Source organism: Nycticebus coucang, chromosome 6 (assembly GCF_027406575.1).
Source record: "Nycticebus coucang isolate mNycCou1 chromosome 6, mNycCou1.pri, whole genome shotgun sequence".
In the NCBI taxonomy this organism is placed as follows: domain Eukaryota; kingdom Metazoa; phylum Chordata; class Mammalia; order Primates; family Lorisidae; genus Nycticebus; species Nycticebus coucang.
This window is the reverse complement of record NC_069785.1, coordinates 83,558,466-83,564,997: the sequence shown is the minus strand read 5'-3', so window position 1 is coordinate 83,564,997 and position 6,532 is coordinate 83,558,466. Positions and strand designations below refer to the sequence as shown.

Below are 6,532 nucleotides of genomic sequence, written 5' to 3'. Positions count from 1 at the left end.
CAAAATTCTGCCAGAGCTCATGGAGAAAGCATTTTGAACAGCCCAACCAGAGTAAAATCCTCTACCCCAGTGGTAGAAATCAGAGCTTCAGTGAGCTTTCCACTAGCTAACAAAAAGGCCTAGAGCCTGGAATAAATTTGGAAGGTAGTCAGGCCACAAAGTCTATAGTTCTTGGGTAAATTCTGCAGCTGTGCTGGCTCAGAAATAGTGGATATGGGATGCATGTGACCCAGTGAGACTCCATGGTGGTGGCCAAGTGAGTGCCTGGGTCATCCCCTCACCTTACTCCAGGCAGTGAAGGTTGAAGAGCGTCTTCTTCTATTGGGGAAAGGAAACGAAAGAGTGCAAAGGACTTTTTCCTGAAACTCGAGTACTAACTCATTCACAGTAAAATAAGGTAACATGAAGGCTCCTGAAGCCCCTGATTCCAGGCCTTTGTTCCTAGATAGCATTTCCAGATCTATCCTGGGTTAGAAGGAAACCTACTACCCTAAAGAGAAGGATCTAGTCCTGGAAGGAATCACCATCTGCTTTATAAAGAGCCTGTAGGCTTTGAATAAGCATCAGAGGCAATTGCCAGCATTCACCAGAGCTTTGAATAAGATGGGGCTGAATTACATGGTGACCTGGCATAGTCCTACCAGGTGACTATGAAGGAGTGCCCATGTCACTCGTGCCCCAAATCCAGCAGCCCAGCATGGACTGTGAGGGAAAAGAGTGAGAGACTATGCTTGGTAATTGAGGGAACTCTCTTGTATCTTACTTTATTTAACCAAGGTAGTACCACCAGGAGACTGTAAGAAATATATAATTACTGAGCTTGGGGAGCTCCTGGTGCTAATATGGTTGCAGTGACAAAAGACTTAGATCATAATACCGGATTTTCTTTTGAACACTTGAAAATACTTCTCAAGAAAAGTGAGATCAAAAAAGCACAGTCTATGAATATTAGAATAAATACCTATCTTTTCAATGTCCAGATATTGACAGACATCCACAAGCATCAAGATCTTCTAGGAAAACTTGACCTCAGCAAATGAATAAGGCAACAATGACCAACCTCAAAGTGATGTATATGTATGACTTTTTAGGCAGGGAATTCAAAATAGCTGTTCTGAAGAAGCTTGAGGAAATTAAAGACAACACAGCAAAGGAATACAGAAGCCTATCAGACAAATTTAACTACAAGATTGAAATATTTTTAAAAAATCAAGGAGAATCTCTGGAGCTGAAAAATTTAATTGAAAAATTGTAAAATGCATCAGAGTCTCTGAACAGCAAAATTACTTTAGCAGAAGAAAGAATTAGTGATGTCGAAGACAAGTTACTGAAAATACAGTCAGAAAAAAAAAGAACAATGAACAAAAAGAAATGACGTATGTCTATTAGATCGAGAAAATCAGCTCAAAATGGCAAATCAAATTGTTGGTTACCTCAACACTGTACTTTCAGCATTGGATGTATCATCTAGATAGAAAGCCAACTAGGAAACATTGCATTTAATCAACACTATTGATCAAATGTAACTAATAAATATTTTTAGAATTCTTTTTTTGGAATGACCATCAAAGTTGTCATTGTATTATACTTGATGTCCTGAATATCATCAAAATGTCTTCCTTTCAACATTTCCTTTATGTTCAGATAAAGAAAAAGTTGTTGGGGGGGCCAGACAAGGTGATTAGGGAGGGCATTCCAATACAGTTATTTGTTTACTGGCTAACAACTTTCACAGTGTTGTGTTAGCTGGTGCATTGTCCTGCTACAAGAGCCATGAGTTATTGGTGAAAAGTTTAGGCTATTTTGGTCCAACATTTTTAGCAACATTTTCAGCATTTTCTAATAGTAAACTTGGTTAACTATTTGTACAGTTGATACAAGTTAATTATGAATAATACCTCTGATATAGAAAAAGTTAGCAACATCATTTTGACTCTTTTTTTAATTTATTTATTTTTATTGTTAAATCATAGCTGTGTACATTAGTGCAATCAAGGGGTACAATGTGCGGATTTGATATACAATCTGAAATATTCTCATCAAACTGTTCAACGTAGCCTTCATGTCATTTTCTTAGTTACTGTATGTGGGCATTTGTATTCTGCATTTAGTAAGTTTCGCCTGTACCCATTCTAAGATGAACCATAGATGTGGGCTGACAGAATACTTTTGGTAGTGGAGACTTGGCTGACTTTCATTGTGCACTTTGACACTTTGTTTCATCACCAGTGATATCATGGCCTAAAAGATCATCTTGCCTGTCCAAAATGTCTTTGCAAACTTTGACTCTCCTTTGCCTCTGTTGACTGGTGACCTCCTTCAGGACCATTTTTGCACTCAACTTTCTCATGCCAAGATAAACATTTGAGACTTCTCTGTTTCTCTAATGATCATCGGTTAGTCTGCTATGCTTCTCACAGTCATCCAATGTATCTGACACACAGTTTTATGAATTGTTGCAACATTTTCATCAGTTCTGCTCATTATTGGCTGCCCTGACTTGTCTTCATCAGTGATACTTTCTCTATCCTTGTGAAAACATTTAATTGACTTATACACTGCCATTTTCTTCTTGGGATTACCACCATAAACTTGGACTAACATGTCACTGATTTCTCTTCCATTTGCCAAGTTTAATAAATAACACACTTAATGATTGTTCATTGCTCTAATTCAAGCTTCAACCTTCTAAGAATGGCACAGAAAAACATGAAACAGTGTTAACAAATGCCACTCAGCAAGACACCACCACACATTGACACAAATAAACACAACTGTGAGACACTGATATACCAAGGGTACGAAACCTTTCTGAAGTGTTGTTTATCTGTTTGTTTGTTTTTAGCTCAAAAAATATGGACTGTTTCACAAATTTGCATGTCATCCTTGCACAGGGCCATGCTAATCTTCTCTGTATCGTTCCAATTTTAGTAATGTGCTGCCAAAGCAAGCATCTTACTGAGGTCTTTTTACAGTGCTGCCAACATAAGGTGTTTTTACAGTGCTTGCACTATGGCAAGTTTGCAATCTTAATTGTCAAACTCCAGGTAGCAACCCTCAACTTTAATTTTCTGACATTGACTAATGTTTCAAATAGTTTTTATTATAAAAATCCATTGAGATTCTCTAACATTGTGGTTGATTTTTGTTTTGGTAAAATATATAGCTTTATTTCTTTGTCTATACCTACAACAAACAAAAAGAAACCAAAAATGTTTTAGTGTTGTAAATATTGGATGCATCAGCAAAACAGTTTCTTGAATGAGAATGTGCTACCTGACATTTACATATCCAAACAGAAAAACAAATATCACATGTACTCACTATTTTGACCAGTCAGACCATCTTCTTATGTCTTCCTGCAATTTATTCTTATTATCTTTGAATGATGCTATGTGAAATCTGAGAATCTTGTGGTCATTAAATCCATTTCACTACTTTTCTCCTCAATTTAGGGTAAAATATTTTAGGAGTACAGTTTGTCTTATTGTTCTTCTAAGACATCTGAGAGAAATGTTAAATGAAATCTATGAAAATAAATAATTTGATCAAGGTCTCACAACTTCTCTATGGCAGGATGTAAAAGCTGAGTCTCTGGAATCTTGGTTGATGGTGCCATGCTTATTACATGTATTCTGTGTCTAATTATCCTTTCTTTCTAATTATACTTGTTAAGTTGGTTTTCTGACCTGCAACAAAGAATTTCTTTCAAGAATATTAAATTAAGTCACATTTTTTTCTTTTTAATTAGATTATTTAGAAACATGACAACACAGGAAACTCTCTTGAAAAAGTTGAAAGCAATTCTTTGGGTGCAGAAACATACGAATCAAGTCTGGGCTCTGCAAGTTTCTAGCTCTTTTGTATGGTCCTTATCTAAGTCTCTGTCTTTTTAAAATTTATATAATATAAAAATATCTATTAGGGAGGCGCCTGTGGCTCAGTGAGTAGGGCGCCAGCTCCATATGCAGAGGGTGGCGGGTTCAGACCCAGCCCTGGCCAAACTGCAGCAGAAAAATAGCCGGGCGTTGTGGCGCACGCCTGTAGTCCCAGCTGCTCGGGAGGCTGAGGCAAGAGAATCGCGTAAGCCCAAGAGTTAGAGGTTGCTGTGAGCCGTGTGATGCCACGGCACTCTACCAAGGGCGGTACAGTGAGACTCTGTCTCTACAAAAAAAAAAAAAAATCTATTCTAGAATTGCTGAAAAAATTACAGGATGCCTGAGACTATGTACCTCAAGTGTGGGCCGTCATGAGTTTTTAATAAAAGTTAATAATTTTAGTACAATTGATAAAATCAAATGAAATAGATCTAATATAAGGATTAAAGAAAGATGACAAGGGAAGAAATTATGAATACTTATTTTTATGTAACTTTTCTAAATATTGAATAAAATTATTATAATAGTGAATAATGAATAAATAAATATGATATCTATAAGTACAAGATTCAAACAAGATCTGCACCTCTCACCACCCACAAAAATAATTTATGATGGATAGTGGACTTAAACCTAAGGGATGAATTCGCTCTTTGCAGATGATACGATTGTATATCTGGAGAACACCATGGATTCTACTACAAAACTCTTAGAAGTGATCAAGGAATACAGCAGCGTCTCAGGTTACAAAATCAACATTCATAAATCGGTAGCCTTTATATATACCAACAATAGTCAAGCTGAAAAAAACATTTAAGGACTCTATTCCATTCACAGTACTGCCAAAGAAGATGAAATATTTGGGAGTTTATCTAACAAAGGATGTGAAAGATCTCTATAAAGAGAACTCTGAAACTCAAGAAAAGATATAGCTGAAAATGTAACAAATGGAAAAACATACCATGCTCATGGCTGGGAAGAATCAACATTGTTAAAATGTCCATATTACCCAAAGCAATATACTATTTTAATGCAATCCCTATTAAAGCTCCACTGTTATACTTTAAAGATCTTAAAAAAATAATACTTCATTTTATATGGAATCAGATAAAACCTCGAATAACCAAGACATTACTCAGAAATAAAAACAAAGCAGGAGGAATCACACTACCAGACCTCCGACTATACTATAAATCGACAGTGATCAAAATAGCATGGTACTGGCACAAAAACAGAGAGGTAGATGTATGGAACAGAATAGAGAAACATGAGATGAACCCAGCTACTTACCATTATTTGATCTTTGACAAGCCAATTAAAAACATTCAGTGGGAAAAAGATTACCTATTTAACAAATGGTGCTGGGTGAACTGGCTGTAATACTGAAACTCGACCCACACCTTTCACCATTAACTAAGATAGACTCTCACTGGATTAAATATTTAAACTTAAGACATGAAACTATAAAAATACTAGAAGAGAATGCAGGGAAAACTCTTGAAGAAATCGGTCTGAGTGAATATTTTATGAGGACCCCCCCCAAGCAATTGAAGAAGCTTCAAAAATACACTACTGGGACCTGATCAAACTAAAAAGCTTCTACACAGCCAAGAACACAGTAAGTGAAGCAAGCAGACAGCCCTCAGAATGGGAGAAGATATTTGCAGGTTATGTCTCCAACAAAGGTTTAATAACCAGAATCCACAGAGAACTCAAATGTACAAGCAAGAAAAGAACAAGTGATCCCATTGCAGGCTGGGCAAGGGACTTGAAGAGAAACTTCATATGAAAAAATGCTCATTTTTCTTAATCATCAGAGAAATGCAAACCAAAACTACTTTGAGATTTCATCTAACTCCAGTAAGATTAGCCCATATCACAAAATCCCAAGACCAGAGATGTTCGCGTGGATGTGGAGAAAAGGGAACACTTCTACACTGCTGGTGGGAATGCAAATTAATATATTCCTTTTGGAAAGATGTTTGGAGAACACTTAGAGATCTAAAAATAGATCTGCCATTCAATTCTATAATTCCTCTACTAGGTATGTACCCAGAAGACCAAAAATCACTTTATAACAAAGATATTTGTACCAGAATGTTTATTGCAGCCCAATTCATAGTTGCTAAGTCATGGAAGAGCCCAAGTGCCCATCGATCTACGAATGGATTAATAAATTGTGGTATATGTACACCATGTAATATTATGCAGCCTTAAAGAAAGATGGAGACTTTACCTCTTTCATGTTTACATGGATGGAGCTGGAACATATTCTTCTTAGTAAAGTATCTCAAGAATGGAAGAAAAAGTATCAAATGTACTCAGCCCTACTATGAAACTAGTTTATGGCTCTCATATGAAAGCTATAACCCAGTTATAACCTAAGAATATGGGGAAGGGGAGAGGGAGGGGAAGGAGGGGGGAGGATGGGCAGAGGGAGGGTGATTGGTGGGATTATACCTATGGTGCATCTTACAAGGGTACATGTGAAACTTAGTAAATGTAGAATATAAATATCTTAACACAATAACTTAGAAAATGCCAGGAAGGCTATGTTAACCAGTGTGATGAAATATGTCAAATGTTCTATAAAACCAGTGTAGGGTGCCCCATGATCACATTAATGTACACAGCTATGATTTAATAATAAAAAA

General features: G+C 36.5%; 1 non-coding gene across 1 annotated transcript; it reads right to left on the bottom strand.

The window, feature by feature from the left end:
- Positions 1-2,849: 2,849 nt before the first annotated feature.
- Positions 2,850-2,953, bottom strand: LOC128589369 (U6 spliceosomal RNA). The gene has a single exon (XR_008380961.1). It is a non-coding gene; the product is annotated as a U6 spliceosomal RNA (small nuclear RNA).
- Between the last annotated feature and the right edge of the window lie 3,579 nt (positions 2,954-6,532).